This window comes from Musca vetustissima, unplaced genomic scaffold (genome assembly GCF_032173495.1).
Source record: "Musca vetustissima isolate MV318-11 ecotype Yass unplaced genomic scaffold, APGP_CSIRO_Mvet_v1 utg111918, whole genome shotgun sequence".
In the NCBI taxonomy this organism is placed as follows: Eukaryota; Metazoa; Arthropoda; class Insecta; order Diptera; family Muscidae; genus Musca; species Musca vetustissima.
Window position 1 is genome coordinate 7,847 of NW_026886913.1, and position 20,075 is coordinate 27,921.

The 20,075-nt window shown below is 34.5% G+C and overlaps 1 pseudogene; it reads left to right on the plus strand.

Annotated features, from left to right (window-relative positions):
* Positions 1-7,514: 7,514 nt before the first annotated feature.
* Positions 7,515-18,583, plus strand: LOC133334386 (protein turtle-like; annotated as a pseudogene).
* Positions 18,584-20,075: the final 1,492 nt, after the last annotated feature.

The following is a 20,075-nucleotide window of genomic DNA, read 5'->3' on the forward strand; positions in this document are numbered from 1 at the left end:
AATATTCTTTAAAATATCCGCGCCTATGTTGGATGCTTAAAAAATATTATTTTAAAAATCCGCGCCTGTGTTGGGTGGGTGCTTGAAAAAATATTCTTAAAAAATTCACGCCTCTATTGGATGCTTGTAAAAATATTCTCTAAAATCGATTATTGGCATTCGGTCATCTTCACATCTCCTTTTTTTCTCTCTACAATACTTTCCTTGCCTATTTTAAGATATACAGCGTAGTGCACCTTACTCTTAGTCTTGATCAAACTTGCCAAAACCTGTACAAACCTACGGCAAGGAGAGTCCTTTTTCGTTGTACTTCCTGTGGAAGACTTCCTATACTTTCCTATAAATTATTTTCTTGGGAGTAATTTTCTTCTCAGCTCCTTCACATTTGATGCTGGGTGCTTCTCCCTGGCTAATTTTTCTGGATTTGTCTTATTCACTCCTTGCCTTCCCAATTTTAAAGTAGACAGCGAAAACGTTGTACGCCTTATCCTTAGTCTTGGCCAGATTTGTCATTGAAAATCACTTTACCATCCCAGTTACTACAAGCAGAGTTCCTTTTTCGATCTCCTCCCTGTGAAGACTTCTAATTCTTTCCAATAAATGGTTTTCTTGCCAATCGGCCACCTTCTCATCTACTCTTCGCTTTCGCTACTTTGGCTGGTTTCCTTCTTTTCAATCCTTCCCTTTCAAATTTTGAAGACAGCGTTGGTCACATTGTGCGAGTATTGCCAAACTTGCTATTGAAAATCTGTCCCAAAAAGTGTCCCTTCTTTGTTCTCCTCCTTGTTGAAGTCGTCCCAGCAGCGTTTTCTTGTTCTGCAGACCTATGACTTCGAGCAGGCGTTCTGTTGTGAAATCGCTTGTCTTCGATTTCCTATCTTTTGTTGGTGGTTGTTTCTTCCTTCCTAATTTTTGGTGATTTTCTCCTCACCAATTCTTGCCTTCCAAATTGAAAAGCAGACTACGTAGTGCTCCCAAATCTTGTCAGAGTATGCACCTTAGCCTTAGAGAGTCCCTTTTTCATTCTCTTTTCTGGAAGTCTTTCAATTTCTTCGCCGGCATGATTTTGTTCTGCAGATTAAATGACTTTAATCAGGGGCTCTTTTCTGAAATCATTGCACTAAACTCTAAGGAAGTTATTTGTCTTTTTTTTGTGAAAGAATTTCCCAGCTTGAGTTATGGAGACAATGTTAGCAAGTAGCTTTCTCAGTGCTTCAATGCTCATTGACGTATCAAATTTTAGCATTAGATAGTCTGCTTTATCCTTACAGCTATCCAGATAGATAGGATACCCTCCTTGCATCATCCATAATTTAAGTGATGACCGCACTCATCACTTCCTTATGGGTATCCTTTTCAGAACTCGTCTCCACAGTCCCTACTTGCAACTTGCACACAGCATGACGATTCTTTACCAATTGTTTCTACCCTCTTCTATAAAGGTCAGTTAGTCATTTTGTCATTACAGGTATTTACGGAATATTCAGATGCAGTGTTCGTCTCTTAAATACTAGAGCCAACGTTGCCTCATTCAGCTGGTGGATTCTCGTAGCAGTCTCCTTTAAATTTGGGTTGGCTCAGTATTTTCTTTGCATCAGCCGACGGGATGCTCTTTTTCCTCTTTACGGGTTTAGTATTCGTCTAATCATTCAGAGGAATCGGAGGGAAGGCCAGATTAAAAATGGGCACCCTTCTGCAGTTTGCTCTTGTTTCTCCGGTTCATCCTGGGCAGTTTCCGCCGTTGTGTCCCTAATAATTGCTTTTTAATTTAATTGAGCTTACCAACATATTTATTCCTTTCCTCCATTATCTTATCAACCTCTTAACTTTGATCACTTCATGATCAGACTCGTAAATTAGTTCGAATCCCTGCCTGTCTCGGAGGTTTGTGTCTAGATTACTCTTCCCCGATGGTTTTTGAACTGAGATCGAATTTCACCTCTTTAGCTGTTTGTTTGTAGCGATATTCTCGACTGCAGATGCCAAGAGACACCCACCTCCGTAGGAGATATTTGTTGAAGATCGCAGGATATTGACAAGAGTGACTCGTTGGAAGATCGGTATTTCACCGTTTTTTTAGACTTCTACATTCGCGTTTTTTGTCCCTCGTAGTCAGTTTTGGTCAGTGGGGATAAAGGGCTAAAGGTGGGTGATCAAATTATCTTATTACGTTAAGATTTTACTGATCTTGACCTTCCTCCCCTCCGCCAACTGAGGAATCGTCCAATGGATGACTGAAAACTCACTCGGAATCGTATTTATATATTTTATTTTTCCAAAAAATTCTTCGAATCCTAAACTCGTCGTTATTTTTTGTCAATAGTAAGGTCGCCTTGAAAACATTTTCATTTTGCGTATGTACTGCAGAGGATGGCCGGTAAAAAAAGTAAGTGGTTTAAACCGATCTATAAGAGCCCGCATTGTCCTGATATACAACGATTTTTCTTCTCTTATTCATTTTTTTTGTAAAAATTATCGGGAGTGTATATTCAAGGTAAAGGTATTCATCGAATACCCCACAAAGCTCGCGATTGATTTAAGGAATTTTGATTGCACATAACATGATGAAGAATACGAAAACTTCGGTCATGCCAAATTTAACACAATTTTAACCATTTTAATGTTAAAACCCATGAAGCTCTTTCTAAAACCCCCCAAAAACAATCCACCTATATTCCAAATAAAATATTTTACATTAAATCTACACATTTGTATGTATGTAAGATACAAAAATTAGTTTTAGTTAATAAAAGTACAACAACTACAGTTACTACTTCTGCTATTACTATTACTAGAATGAAAGAATAATGAAACTTTGTTATTAATAGTATGTGAGTGTGTGTGCGTATATGTATGTATATATATATATATATATTTTTTTGTAGGAATAATTATTAGTAGCAATAATAACTAATATAATTAGTACAAACACAGATGTATGTATGTACGTATTAAATTATGTATAATGTATGTTCTATAATATACACAACATATATATATATATATATATATATTGTGAAATTAGGTTAGATGGCAATGAATAATTTACATATGAGAACCTTATAAATGGGAAGGAAGAATATCTTGATTGGAAATAAGTTAGGGAAATGAAATCAATTTACGGAAAGTGAAGGAGATATAAAAAATTCGAAAAAAAGAGAAAAAAAAACATTGAAAAAAAGAGAAAAGAAAATTTGAAACATGATTCATCAAATGTAGAAGCAGGGATATACCATGCCCGAACTGTGTTGATCTTAGAACATGCAAATTTTATTTACACTTTTGATTATTCTTTCTTATAAACCAGCCATGTACGATAACTTACAAAACTATTCTTGGACAATAATGAAATGGTTGAAGACGAACTATATTGTGCCCCTAGGAAATCTAGTATCTTTGTCAGACTGATTTTCATAAGATATTTTAAATAACCTAAGACAAATGCTGAAAACTAATTGTCCTAAAAAGTGGTACGAAGATATTGCATTATTAAACAGTAAAAGATTGTACCTGACATCACAACAAGGATACAACAATGAATTTAAATCTTTGCATGGCGATATAACACTCTGACAAATGTCCAAAAAAGGTCTTTGTGTCACAGAACATTGATGAAATCCCGTTTGATAGAGGCAGCCTTCGTCACAGAACATTGATGAAATCCCGTTTGATAGAGGCATCCTTCGGCTGCATATATTCGATATTGCAAGAACATAATTAGATCCCACATAATTTGACTATCCCTCGAAAAAATGACTCGATCACATTGGTGGAAACACATTTTAAATACGAACGAACCAAACCTTTACCAAGGATTGGATAGTCAAAGTACCATAAATATATCGAGATATCGAGATATATATGGGCTAAGACATAAAAAATGCTAGCGTACCAAAAATATATCGAGAAAAACTACAGGCACATAGGTTGAAAAATTGGGCTAGGACCTTGAACGTACCGAATATGCCTGGTGACGTTTGTATAGCGGCTACATAGAAGCATGGAATGATAAGACTCTGTGAAGAACCTGTTTTTCTTTCTAGCAATGTGCCGGAATCTGAAATTATCACTTCGTGTGGGAAATGCCATCAACAACGGTCGGAATATTTTATAATATTGGATGTAACCTCAGCATCCAAAATCCAGAGAAAAGTTCTGTTGTTTATTTTATATCGATTATAACGACATTTCGTTTATAGCTACCAATTACGACGAACCCTTGACCTTGATGAGGGTGTTGGATTTTTATGATGATATACCCAAAGATCGGCCGATATTAATAAATTTTTGTGTGAAGATTTTCCGACTACCAAATTTAACCCAATTCGGTTTGAAAATCGTTTATGAAATCCTTAAAATAACGACAATTAGGGGGTACCGTTATATGGGGAAAACCTGAGCATTGACCAATATTTTTAAATTTTATTACTATAATTTTTGTCTCCCATACCTGTAAAATGGAGGTTATATTAGTAGGATCATTCTTCAGAACCGAAAATATCAAATTAGGGTCATTTCGGTTGAGTGATATGCCTGAATGTATCAAAATACCAAATATTGGGGAGTAAGCTGAATTTTGAACCAAAAATTAGAATCGAAAATGTAAATTTACGGTCAATTCGGTTGAAATACGGAATATTTGGAGAGTATCATTATATGAGTCTATTTCAAAGCGGGGATCTATATTAGCGGCTTTTCGTAGGAAAATTTCTAACCCACTGTTTACAGAAAAGATAAATTCGGTTGAAAATGTGCCCGGAATTTGTCGGTTGCCTAACGAGCTCGTCCCAATGTGGCCGTTAGGAAGAAGATGTATTATAATCGATTGCAATCTGAATGTAAAGGGATGGTCCAATCGACCATTCCTACGCATAACCCACAGGAGGGTGTCGTTTATTTGCCCACAAGTTACGCACTGCCGTCATCTTGCCATCGCGAACAAACAGGTGACAAGTAGGGAGATCCACCTTCCGCCTATCAGTTAAATCTGGAGGTACTGGGTCAGTTTAACCACACACCTATAAGGCGTTGTCGCTGCGGACCAAACTGACTACCGGGGTGTTTCCCTAAAACTAAAAACATGAAAAGTGCAAAGAAAAATAACGAAGTGAGAGAGGATATCACAAAGCGCACATCAAGGAATGAGCAGTTATCTGCGAGACAAAGATGACAACTGGATGAATCGAAAGGAACATTAAACTGATTCTCAGAAGGATAATACCGAAGAAAATACAAGAAAAGACGAATCACTGTGATCCAAGAGAATGTGAGCTCTCACACATCGATTCAAACCCTTGCCCATTTAATCGACCCTTACGTTTAATAAATAGTCCATTCGCCGTACAGCCCTGGAATACGTCATTTTTTATTCACGCACATCAGAAAATATGCGATGTCAACAGTTTTTGCAGATAATTCATGTTTTAAAGGTGACCCAATCATAAAACAAAAAGTGCTTCGACAAAAACCCTAAAATTTTATAAGAAATTATAAAGGTATTCTAAAATACTTTATTGATCCGGACAAAAAGACTATAGGTCACTTATAACAAAAATCTTTGGTGCAAAATTGTGCAAGAAGTGCTTTGACAACAAATAAAATATTTTTGTTGATAAATATCCGCATTTTCATAACTAAGTCTCTTGTAAGAATTTATAAAAGTCTTTTGAAATACTATATTGATGTCATATCCACACACAACGTCTCTATAGGTGGCCTACACCAAAATTCTTGTCCTTCAATAAAATCATTTTTTATAACTCTGATAGTCCCCCAGATTATCTATAAATCCACTGCTGCATCTCTAATAAAGATAATCCACGCCTATAGCACTGATAGTCCCTCAGATTTGCTTGAATAAATCCACGACTACAGTTAGAATACTCCTCCAGATTTGCTTGAATAAATCCACGCCTACAGGTCTGATACTCCTCCAGATTTACTTGAATAAATCCACGCCTACAGGTCTGATACTCCTCCAGATTTGCTTGAATAAATCCACGCCTACAGGTCTGATACTCCTCCAGATTTGTTTAAAAAAACCACGCCTCAGGCTCGGATAGTCCTTCATTTTAATCCACCACTATAGCTTCAATATGCTCACCGATTTTTTTTTTTTTGAAAAATCCACGCCTATGCATCTTTTTTTAATCCACGCCTATAGCTCTGATAATCCCTCAGATTTGTTAAAATGATCCATACCTATAACTTCGATAGACCCAACGATTTTAATTAAATAATCCAAGTCTATAAACCATCGGTTTTTAAAATTCAATTTTTATTTCAAGTCAAATCCGGATACAAAATATCTATTGGTGGCATACACCAAACTTCTTGTGGTATAAAATTATTTTTAATTTTTTCTAAAATGACTGGGTCAGAACAACTGTGTATTAAAGGAAATCTAAGTGTATCGGGTTTTGAATGTTTACTTTGGGAGGTAAACAAAATATTGAAGTCCCTGGATTTCTTGGCATACACCAAACTTCTTGTGGTATAAAATTATTTTTGATTTTTTTCTAAAATGACTGGGTCAGAACAACTGTGTATTAAAGGAAATCTAAGTGTGTCGGGTTTTGAATGTTTACTTTGGGAGGTAAACAAAAAATTGAAGTCCCTAGATTTCTTGTAATCCTAGTATTTGGGTTCCGAATACTTAATCGGTTCATTAAAGCTTTGTTTTCAGTCTTTAAAGAAATCATTGAGAATATATTTAAACAGTAGTTTAACAGGTCAAATTATTCTACAAACATCTCTACACTAAATTTGAGGAATTGACCAAATACGACCTAACTAAATAAGCTACTGCTCTTTTCGCTGCACATGGGCATCTATTCTTCTTTTATGCTATTATATTGTATATCTCCCCTAAGAGTTTTCCCAAGAAATGGATTCGAAGAAAAATTAATTTCATCTTATTCTAATCATAAGCAAAACACTTAAACTTTCTTCCATTCAATATTATTTCCAATTTCTGAATTCAAACAACAATTATAATAAGTCCAAATATACAAACACATACAAATAAACATCCATAATGCATTCAAATTTTATAAGAAGTGTACTATAAGAAAAAGAAAACGAAATCCATGAAAGAAAATGAAATCACTTAGAACGAAAAAAAGAAATAAAAACATAACAACAACTACTACAAAGATCCCTAACCCTATAATTTGCTATCTATCGCTGTCTATATATATTTATATACAAAAAACACACATCTATATGAATAAACTGTTACGCTATTATGTCGTCTATTTGTTCATAATTCTGCATATACAATATATACATACATATTTATATATAAATAAGATACTAGTATGTATGTACATACATAGCTACCGAGTAACCTAACCAATTAACCATCCAGCTAAATGTGAAGCCCGCTAGCCCTACCTCCCCTATGTACCCCGCTCCAAACTTGATATTTATATAGACGATAATGTTAATGTATTGTTAGTGTGTACACATCCACAAATATATATAAATGATGAATTTATATGTTTAGTAAAAGGATGGCTAAATACTCCACCAAAATTAATTGTAGAAATAATTCGTTTACAGAGTTCAACATGGTAGCTTGCAGGATAACGGATGCCCGTAATATAGCAGCAAATAATCATCATCATCATCCACAGCAGCAACAACAACAACAGCTATCACAACATCCGCAACAGCAACATCATCATTTACAACAACAACAAATGCATAATCGTAATACGGGCTCGATTTCCGCTAGTCAAGTGCCTTTAAAAAAGTAAGTACCTTCTTCTACTCATCCTGCGGTACTCGTATTTTTCCGTCTCTTTTCTGTTCCATTTTGATGAATTCATTAATTTAATTTGTTTTTGTTGTTGCAATTTAATTTTATTTAACCTCTTTTTTACGTTTGGTATTTGGTTTTAATTATTTTTTGTTTAACTTTTATTTAACTTTAATATTAATTATTAAAATTTAAGTCTATATTGTGGACTTTAATTTAATTTCCGCTAAATAAAATAGGAAGGACTTAGTCCGGGAGGTCTTTTCTATAACGATAGTCTGGGAAAGTATTTATATAGAAAATCTCCTGTCTGTAGGATACTTTTGATAGAAATCCTAGTAGGCCACATACCAAGAGTTCAGATTACAGGCACAAATAATCTGAACTCTTAACATACAATCTGAGGGAGATTTTATATCTATAAAAAAATCGGTTGAAATACATGCCCAAAATATCATTTTCAAACATCTCAGGAGCAGACTTCAACAAAGAGGCAAATGTTGGTTAATCGAGATCGACATCTATTCTGAGTAAGAATATAAATAGTATGTATTTGGTCTCCAATTAATCAAGGTCATATTATGGCGGAATGTATGTCTAAAAATTCCACGCTCATAAAAATAGATTTGAACATCCGAGGGTATATCTCTGATGGTCGCTCCTATAACAACAGTGTTGTAAAAGTTCATGATTAAAGCACTGATAATATCTTATACCTCCAATATAACCTCATGCTTATGCGCTTATAGCCCTCAATAATATTTAGGTTTATAAATCTGACAGTCCTTTAATTTGTTTAAATTCCATGTCTATGATAGTCCCTCAAATCCAGGTGTCTTATAGTCCTTCTGATTATTTGAAACCTACGCCTATAGCGCTGATAGTCCACGTTTCATATTCTTTTAAATCCACACTCTGAACTTTGATATCCTTTCAGAAAAATCTTAAAAAAAATCGATCGCACCACTTATAGCCCTACACAAAAAACCCTTTATAAAATCCACGTTCAAAGCTCTTATAACCCTTAATGGCCCTACAGAAAAATCTACGTCTAAAGCTCTTATTAAACCATAATGGCCCTTCAGAAAATTTTTTAAAAAATCCACGCTCAGCCTACAAAATTAAAAAAAAATCCAAATCCATCCTTCAGACCTCTTATAGCCCCTTCTTAAAAAATCATACTAAGACCTCTGATAGACCTTCAGAAAAAATGTAAAAAAAAATCACCCTAAGACCTCTGATAACCCTTCAGAAAACATCTTAAATAATTTTAAATAACCCAGGTTTAGGCCTCTTATAGCCCTTTAAAAAAATCTACGCTTAGAGACCTTCAATAAATCTTAAAAACATACACGATTAAACCTCTTATAGCCTTTCAAAAGATCTATAAAAAAGCTACTTCTAGCCCTTTATAGCTCTTCAGAAATATTTTAAAAACCCACGATTAGACCTCTTCAAAAATCTCTAAAAAGAAGGTACACTTTTATAACTCTTCAAAATAATCTTTAAAAAATCCACGGCTAGAGCTCATATAGCCCTTCAGAAAAATATTTAACTAATTCGTGCTCAGACCTCTGTAGCTCTTCAGAAAAATCTTTGAAGGACAAACGCCTAGAGCTCTTATAGCCCTTTCAGAAAAATCGTTAAGAAAATCTACGCTTAGTGCTTTCAGGAAAATCTTTAAAAATCTACGCTTAGTGCCTTTCAGAAAAATCTTTAAAAAATCTACGCCTAGATCTTTCAGGAAAATCTTTAAAAAATCTACGCTTAGTGCCTTTCAGAAAAATCTTTAAAAAATCCACGCTTAGTCATTTTATAGTCCTTCAGAAAAATCTTTAAAAAATCGCTTAGAGCCTTTCAGAAAAATCTTTAAAAAATAACGCTTAGACCTTTTATACCCATTCAGAAAAAAATTCGAAATCATTCAAAAAATGTTCAAAAGATAGATCTTCAAAAATCCACACTTAGAGCTCTTATGGTCCTTGAGAACAATTTTTAAAAACTCCACGCTTAGAGCTTTTATAGCCCTTCAGAAAAATATTAAAAAAAAATCCACGGTTGTAGCTCTGACAGACCTTTAGACAAGAATCTTTAAATAATTTACGCTTAAAGCTCAGGTAGCCCTTCAGAAAAATCTTTAAAAAATCCTCCCTTAGAACTCTTAGAACCCCTCAAAGAACTTTAAAAAAATCACGCTTAGACCTTTTATAGCCCTTCAGAAAAATCTTTGAAAAAAACCCGTGGAGCTATGTCAGTTCCTCAAAAAGATATTGTAAAAAATCCAAACTCATTGTTCAGCCCCTTTGAAAAAAATCTTTAAAAACCACTTAGACCTTTTATAGTCCTTCAGAAAAATCGTTGAAAAAACACCCGTGAAGCTCTGTCAGTTCCTCAAAAAGAGATTGTAAAAAATCCAAACTCATAGTTCAGCCCCTTAGAAAAAAAATCTTTAAAAACCTCTCTTGTAGCTTTAAAACTCTCTCAGAATAACTCCGAAAAAAATCCTCGCTTATACCAATGTTGTCCCTCAGAAAACGAAAATTTAATACTAATAAAATTTCGCTAATGAATCTGATAGTTGATAAAATTCGCTCTTTTAAAAGACCTTAGACTCTTCGAAAAAATCCTAAAAAAACTGAGGTTACAAAATCTTAAAAAAAAATCCAAGGCTGTAAATTTTGAAGGTCTATCAAAAAAATATCTTCAATATATCCACGCCATAACTCTGGATCTCTCACTGCATAAACTTAAAAAAACGACGAAAACTCCACGCTATAGTATAGGCTTCCTTAGAAAAATGATTTAGAGCTCAGATACCATTGGAAAAAGCTTTAACAAATCTAAAAATAATTCCTTTAAAAAAATAAATAAAGATATATTCTAAAACCTATGAAATACTTCTTGTAGAAGAACTGTGGAGGCTTAGCAGTGGTCATCTGATTCCTAGTAATTCATATTTAATTCTCAACTTCGTATTTATATTCATTATATATCTTATGGTGTTTTACAAATTTTTCCAATATGCGTATCCTTATTTTCTTAATTCGAAATTTTCTTCAAGCAACTTCCATGTAATCAATACCGAAGAAAACAATATAAAAACTTCAATTTCAAATTACCAAGTTTCCTAATGAACATATTGTTTTTTTCGCCACATAATTCTCCCAATCAATGTTGACGATGAACATAAAAACAAAAAAATTATATCTTAAGTATTGATTTCCATATAAAACATAAAAATACAACTTGAACTAATCAATCGAAAATGAAGAAGAAGATGAAACAAATAACGCAAGAACTTCTACAATAATCCAAATGATTAAATCTACTTCTTTTACTTTTGTTTTCTAATTAGACTTTATTCATTTCTAGGCTATCTGTGGTAGGGGAGGGGGTGGGAAGGAGCCATGGGGGAGTGATGCCAGAAATACTTTTGGCACGTGTACTACAAAGTTTTGTATTTTAGTTATACTTCTTAGAGTGATTCTAGATTTCAGTTTTCTTTTTCTTCATTCTTGTTTCCGAAGTCTATTAAATTATTTTAATGATGATATCAATTCTGTGTGTCGATTCTATGCTCATTTGTTTGCTATTCGTTCGTTGTTTTAATTGCATCATTAATATTATTTTATTGTTCCTTTTCGAGGCCAAGAATTTTTTTTGCAGAATAAAAGTTTGGTGAAAATTTCATAAAAATAATTGTTAAGGGTTTGCCTTTGGACTCTCATTTGCCCTAGATCTAACAAATTATTGAACACAGGCATAACTATCCAAAACAGCAATGTATTCAATAAAAGACTTCTACATTCTATATTGGCCTTCTTGGCCAAAATAATTTAACTGTTTCGTTTTTTAATAATTGTAAATTTCTCTCCAAAGATTGTTTTTTATTGTTTCATTTATTTCTGTTCATTGAAATTATGTTCTGAGCTTCCTTTGTTCCTCTTTTTTAATATCAACAAATTAAATACATATACTTATAATAACATTTCTCATCTCTTCTTTCTCCATCTATTTCACTGTCTTCTTCACTGCCATTATTTTCTCGTACATTTAGCAATACTGATCATTATCGTGATTATGAAACCGTTTTCATAGTTCCAGGTCCATCATGTCATAATCAAAATCGTAAGATGCAATTAATTTATGAAAAAAATATAACAAAAAAATAATGATGTGTTGTAGTTAATTAAAAACAGACAAATTATTTTTAAATTGTTATCTGTGTTAGTCCTTTTTTTGTTTGTAATATTCGTTGATGTCCCTCCTTTATCATTATCCCAGCATACCATTAGAATGATTGACTTTTTTGTTGTATAAATACATATTTTTTTATTTCAATAGTGTCATAGTTGATTCATTTTTATTTTTTATTAGCATTGGAAATGATTATATTATGAAAATAGTTTAAATTTGTTATTATTGACCTGCTCACGTAAAACTAGGCGTATAAGTATTATTTATTTATTCAATAATACGTATACGCACCGAGTATAAGTACAAGAATAAAATTCAAAAAGAAGTCATAAAAATTACCCATAACATATTATTTAACATTTACATTTAATGTCATTTGTGATAGTCTGTCGCGTCTAAAACGATGCGTTGATCGGACATCTCTCGGACATGAGGTATTATTTACATGAAACAAGACGAAATTTGTCTAAATTCCAAATTTATCCAAATACATGACATTGTAGACCCCATTTGGTCGCAGTACACTCATGATAATCGGATATATGTAGGGTCATTGATACACCATTTACAAGGATGAAAATATGAAAGTGTTTGTATATAAATCGGGGCCTCTGGTGTAATAATATATGTATTAAACATTTTTAAAGATGAAGACATTTGCAAATATTTAAGTATATCTTCCGTACATTTCAAGTAAAAGCATTATTAAGTTTGAACGCGCCGACCGTTTTATACCATCCATCATGAAATGAACATGCAACACCTAAAATCAATCGAATTGATGAATGTCATGGTAAATTGCGGCATGCAGAAAACGAAATACTGAAGTGAGTCTATACCCTAATTTGAAAAAATGGAGCTAGGACCTTGAGTATACAATAATGAAGCTCAATCTCAGTATGTGGAAAATATACTACAATTCACACTTATTGCTACTTAAATATAATCACGTGGCTTGGAAAACTTTACTATCAAAATACATATAAATCGACCTCATTTATACTTCATTTTTTAGGAATATATACCGCCAAATAGGAGTTGCAAATAACAGCAAACTTGGCTGAAAATCGTGTCTGAAATCCTCATATTAATATAAGTACAATTATATGGGGATTACACCATGGATCATGGACCCATAGGCTTATCCACGTTAATACTCCATCATAAAACATATTTAAAAAAATCACCATGACACTTCCAAAAAAATTTTCAAATTTTCACGTAGCAGCTCTACTAGGCCATTTGAAAAAAAAATTGTTTAAAACATCCACCCTTAAAAATCGAAAATACCTTCGGAAAAATATCTTAAACATATCCAGGTTCATAAATGTCCTCATTAAAAATCCAAGCTTAAAAAATACCTCAGAATAAAATCTTAAAAAACGAAAATAATCTTTTAAAGGATTAAGTTCAACCTTATAAAAAACAACAGTAAAAAGTCCATAAAAATTCATAGTTCATATAAATTTCGGAAAAAATTCAAGATTTTTAAAGTCTTAAGAACAAATATCAAAAGAAGGTCCCAAGAAAAAGTATAAACTCATGGCGTATAAAATTCCATTAAAAGAATATGCTCAAAAATCACAAAATACCGACATTTATTTATATAGGGAGGCTACCCCAAAAAAGTGAACCAATGTTGATTATTATTGGTAGAAAGAAAATGGAAAAGTATCATTATATGACGGATATGTCAGAACGTGGACCAATATAGAACCAATTACAATACCAAGCATCCTAGGTATAGTAGCTATGTGCTCTAAATTGAATATTAAGATCTCTGTCAGGATTTCATACATTCAATCAAATCGATTATTCAATGCGCTTCAATTGATTATTATTGTTTCAAAAAGTTTACCCTTTGTAAGGGAGGTACTAGAAGTAGTGGAATGATAAGTCTCATCTTCCAACATTATAGAGAAATCGATTAGTTCGTTCTTATGATGTTATAAAATAAACTGTCAGCTAAATGTTGATAATTTTGTGTGGGAGGTATCAGAAGGAGCGGATTTGGGTATAAAACCAAGATTTCGATGAGATACCTACCCTGACCTACCTACCCTGAATATTTTCTGCGAAGAAGTTTTTTAACAGGAACACCTAATAGGAAATAAAAGATAATTTCATTTTTTCTGAAAAAAGCATCTGGAACGGCGAATTACTGCTACATAGGTTAAAATAGTAAGGAACGTATTTAAGTCGTGCCGACTATATGATACCCTTCACATCTTTGGGTATATTGTACATATGCATGTTCCCTCGAAGAAACATACACAGACCTTTCTGCAACCTGTGCTAACTTTAATTTCATTCGGACAGAATTAGAGTCCTTTGCGTACAATGTGACAAATGGTACAATGGAAATCGATTTATAGCACACTTAGTATACCCCATTCGGTATGCCGCACTGCTAAAAATTTTATCTCAATCAGACACCTGTTAAAGCTATGTCTGCATCTGCATCAAACTCAAAAAAAAACCGTAATAACGTCATTCTAGTTTCAAATCAATACGTTGTGCAAACTTTCGGCCAATAGGACAAACATTAGGAATTTGGTGCATCATTTACGCTTTGCCGAATTTCTGGCAAATCGAAATATATATAGCTATATTTGTGCACCATTTACATAAAATCGGACGAAAATATATATGGGAGCTATATCTAAATCTGAACCGATTTTCCCAATTTCAATAGGTTTCGTCCTTGGACCAAATAAATGAGCTGTGTCAAAATTTCACCCAATTCGGATCATAAATGCGAGCTGTTCTTTGTTTACAATTTAACGTGCATAAATCGGACGGACATGCATAAATCGACTCAGAAAGTGATTCTATGCATTTTCTCAAAAGGAACCAAGGAAATGTTGCTAATTGAGGATCTAAGTAGTATTTGTTACCAAAAATGAGGCGACACTTTAATATTGATGCTACGTCATAACCTGGGCTTGCATCGAAAATGTTTTGAAAAAATATTGCTCACCCTCAAAAAGCCATATTACAGCCCATTCGTATAAAAATGCGGTTATAACATACAAAATACAGAAAATATGAATTGGAGACAACGTCCACACATGGACCGATATTGCATTTATTCGGGAAATGTGTTTTTCACTCTGCCACGTTAAAGGTACTTTGACAGTGGGAAAAAGGGAACTAAATCCTTAAATATATCGAGAATTTGGGGATATCTTTATGAGGAGGTTAAGCAAAAACTTGGACCTATAAAATTTGTCTGCGAAAATTCAACCCGGCAATTTAAGCCCAGATTAAGATAATACTGTGATATATATTTTCGTCGCTTTACTTTTGCACAGCGTTCCAATACCACATTGCGTGTGTACAAATAGCTATCTTACCGAACATTGCCCGATTTCATATTAATTTTACAACATAGATCATATGGTTGCCGGAATTTTTATATAGTTTGCTGAGTTTTACATGTGTGTGGATTGATGAAAATCCATTCATTTATAGATATAGATCACTTATTTCATATATCTGTCTGTAAATGGTTCTCCGAAGATGCCTGTCCAATCGACTGGTACACATTGTACACTTACAAGTAACTTCATCAGAAATAAGCATTTGCTAAGCTTGATTGTAATTGCAATTAAGAATTTTCTGACAATTTGAGTTTTCAGAAATGTGACATCTGCTTCCAAAAATTTAGTATATGAGTATATTTTCTTTAAAGTCACGCTGAAATTCAGAAGATTATATATGTTACTAATATCCACTTTGGCTCAACATACGGAGAAATGACGTACAATGACGTGATCGATAAATTCGTTTAAACTATTTTTTACAATTTTGATAAAACAAAAACTATAATTTGAAAGCTATGCATATAGAATTCTAAAAATTATAATTTTTATAAAATTTTAATTACTTATTTTGTGAGCATACTTTCATAAATTCCACCCACATAAAATACATTAAGTAGACACTGAATTGTCTGCATCTCATATCTTAATTCCTCTCATGACATATTATTTTTTTATATGTGTCTTTACAATGTTTAAACCCCCATTTTATATCACCCAAAACAAGCTCAGATATTGTTTTATAGATATTTTAGAGTGTAATTACCCATAAATGTTTGTATTTTTGACTAACAACCCTTTGTATATATGTCTCATTTTTGTATTTCTATTTAACGCTTATTGCTGTGTAATGTAAACAATAATACACACTAACACTGGATGCTGTTGATGTAGATCAAAAGGTTGGCATAATATTACTAACAAAATATTCTGATATTCATTAAAATACAAACATACATATTATGCATGTCCCTTAAATGTTTATATATTTGTTATCCATAAATGTTATTAAAAATAAATAAACTATTCCCCCTCCCTCACAGATATAAACAAACCCGAATATCAAGTCTAACAACAATACTTATTGCAATCTTACACTGGATATGGCCACCGGATCGCTGTAATAATTGTCACTCGATTTATAGTTCACCGACGTTGGATGAGGCGGATGGGCGGCGTAAGTCGCTTAGCGAAATCCAACGATCACGCGATGGACGTTTTGTGCTGGCCAATGGCAAAACTGGTTCGGTGAATGCTCTAACAAATGGTGATGTGGGCGGCGGCGGCAGCGGTCTAGAAAATGGTTCCTTCGATGAGGTGGATAATGTAGATACGCGACGTAATAGCAGTGCTTCACAAAAATCCTCCTCCGATGATGGTGGATTTTTATCGAGAAGGAATTTTATTACGGCTCGAGCCTCATGGCGTCGCCCATTGGTGGCCTCACCAAGCCAGCTGAGTTTGCAATCGGTGGCAGCAGGTTCAGCCAGAGGCCTGTTGCAGGGTTTAGGAGGTTTATTGAAAATTGGAGGAGGTGGTGGTGGCTCTTTTACAAATGGTAACTGTCGAGAGGGCGAAAATCTCCTATCCGGAGCACGTTATCAAAATGTTTATGGCGGCAATGGTATTTATCGTAATTTACACTCACATCAAATGGCAGCTATGGGCCAAGGTCAACAGGCCCAACCGGCCAGTAGACCCCTACACATCAATACCATAAGTGGTGGCCTGCAGAGTCATCATATGCATCAGGTATTTTCAACCTCCAAGGTGTCGCGGATATTTTCCAGTTCACCGGCTAGCAGTCCCAATGGGGTAATTACCCAATCCGATGAGGGTCTATTGACATCACCGTGGGCCATGACCACACCCAATCAATCGACAACGCATTTCGCCTATAATCCGTTTAGTGATTTGAGTACCGTCTATCCTGGTTCCGCTGAAAGATCTGTGCCCACCTTAACGCCCACTGCCAGTGGTAATTTAAGTCGTTATCGTTATTATAACCATGAACTGCCATCGTTGCGGACCATACAGGAGGAGACAAGGCGTTTGAATTATGAACAGCAGCAGCAGCAACAACAACAACAAAATTTCGATTTTTTGCCATTGCAAATGGACTCACCACCCTCTTGGCGTAGCTATTATCAGCATAGTGCGGCGCCGTATTATCACAGCTATAGGCCCCGGACCCGTTGGTATCCTCGGCACTATTCTCGAATATTTGGTAGATCTCAGGGAGATTTAATGTCTCCATTGCCTCATTTAAATCTTACATTAAGATCGAATAATCATTCACATCTGCATCACCATCATCATCCGCATGCCTTGGGTTTGGATGCCTCGCCGGAGTCGCGTTCCAGTTCGAGTGGTTTTGGTTCGAAAAATACCTCGAATCATCCACAGGGATCACATCATTCGGGTAGTACAAGTGAGTGGCGTTTATTGCCGCCATATAGGCCACCACCACCGCCGCCAAGTGTGAGTGGGGCAGGAGGTGCGGGAGCAGGGGTAGCTCCAGCCACCAGTGCCTATTTTGGTATGCAGCAAACGGGCATGCAGCAGCAGGCTATAGCTCAGCCGCAACAAGCCCAGGCCCAGGTTCCAATACACCAAGGAGCACAACAACAGCACCCGCAACAACAATACTCGCAACTTACCCCCCAACAACAACAACTGCATTGCAACCCCTACAACACCTTGCCATTTACGTCATCCTATCAACATTATTCGCCATCGAATTATTTCAGTTCCAGTACCCAACGTACCCTCACTCCACCCTATACCATGGAGCATTGGCTGGATATGATAACACGTCTCAATGCAGCCACCGATAATGTTAATCTCTCCAAGGCCGTCGATGTGGGCAGTGTGGATGGCCATTATGAATTTGATCCATCCACACCGACTCCGAGTGCCTCTACGCCCACAGGGGGTCTGCTGCGAGAAGATCTCAATTTACACATTGACACTACGGGACATCTGCATCAAACCGGGCAACATCATGGCCATCATATGGGTCATGGCACAACTACCACCACGACCATGGGTCCCTTGAGTTCATCGAGCAGTCTTTTTGGTAGTGGTGGTGGTGGCGGTGGTGTGGGTCGCAAGTCAAGACTCCATGGCCGCTATGATAACAATGTGGAGGCTCGGCTACAGGCCATGCGCGAGGAGTTCTATGAGTATCGTAAACGACAGGCCATGCAGCGGGCCGGTGTTGCAGAATTGGAATGTGTTTGCTGACAAAGGCCCCTACGGCGTTATCGTTGGCCCCGACAGTGGTGGGATTTTTAGGAGGGCCTGAGAGGGGTCCCACAAAAAATGTAATGTAAAAAAATAAGGTTTCAGTTTCTATTTAAGGGCCGCAAAAAAAGGAGGAGAGGTTCGACCCTTCCCATTACGTTGCAGAATATAGGTGTGGCTCTAAAAAATGTGCATGTAAGTTTTGAGCAGACAGATTTTTGAAGGTTTACAAAAAAAGAGGAGGCAAGGTACATGAACCTCTCACCCATTCTCGTTCCATACACATACTCACACATCTACACTCAAGGCATATAAACAATCAAAAACAACAACAACTACTCTCGAACATCAAGACAAAGAAAGAAAAAACCTCACCTCAATATTAAGAAGAAAAATTAAAAACAAAATACAACAACAACAACAAAAAACTTTAAAGAGCACTGATTTTTCAATTATTACAACTAAAAGAAAAAAAAACCAACAACAACTACAACTACAAACATCTTAAGAAAAATAGCATGCAAGTGGATATACACTCAAAAAAATAATGTTAGTTTTAGTGTAAATTAAAAAATAAACAGCAAAGGAAACTCAAACCCCCTGGCGCCCCCCAGAACAGAAGCGGATTAAAACTCTTCCACGAATTATTTCTTTAGTAAAGAAAAACAACAAAAACAAAAGCCCCAAGCTTCACAGAAAACAACAACAATTCAGAATTTCTTAAAGAAATGAAAAATAAAACAACAACAAACAAACTTAGCAATTTCAAATTTCAAAAAAGAAGGAAGAACAAAACAAAAAATTTAGGAGAATGAATTAAAAAATAAAAACAAATTAAATAAAATAAATTACAAAAACAACACAATTAGTAGTTATACCACAAATTTAGTAAGGTAAAGAACAACAAAAACACAAAAACAAATTCTGAAATTTAACCAAAAAACCCAACAACAACAAATTTGTAAAATATTCTAATTTATAATCCTAAAAAAATATATAAATTAAAAAAAATTAATAAAAAATAAATTCCCCCACACACACACACCCCCTAAAAACCCAACCACAACAACAACAAAGAGAAGACATACAGTTTTTTAGTTAACACAAAAAGTATGACAAAAAATTATATTTAAAAAAAAAAATTAAATTAAATTAAAAAAAAATAATAATTTGAAAAAAGTGAGAAAATAAATTAAAGTAATTAGTTAAACAAAAAATATTATTAAATATTCTAATATTTAAGTTAGTATTTAGGTTAAATATTTAAATATAAATTTAAAAACAAAAAAACACACACACACATATACACAGTCCCTGTGTTACCCTTCAACACTTGCCCACACCACGTTCCTCTCTCTATTTCTCTCTATAACCCCCCTTTTTAATCCTTGCCCATATTAAATATGATCCTCCTTAATATAAAACACAAACAAACAATTGTAAATATTATTTATAAACAAATGACAACAAAAAAAAAAAAAAACAAAAATAATAATTATAAAAACCCCCTTTAAAAACATAACTGAATATATTAATTAAATATTATT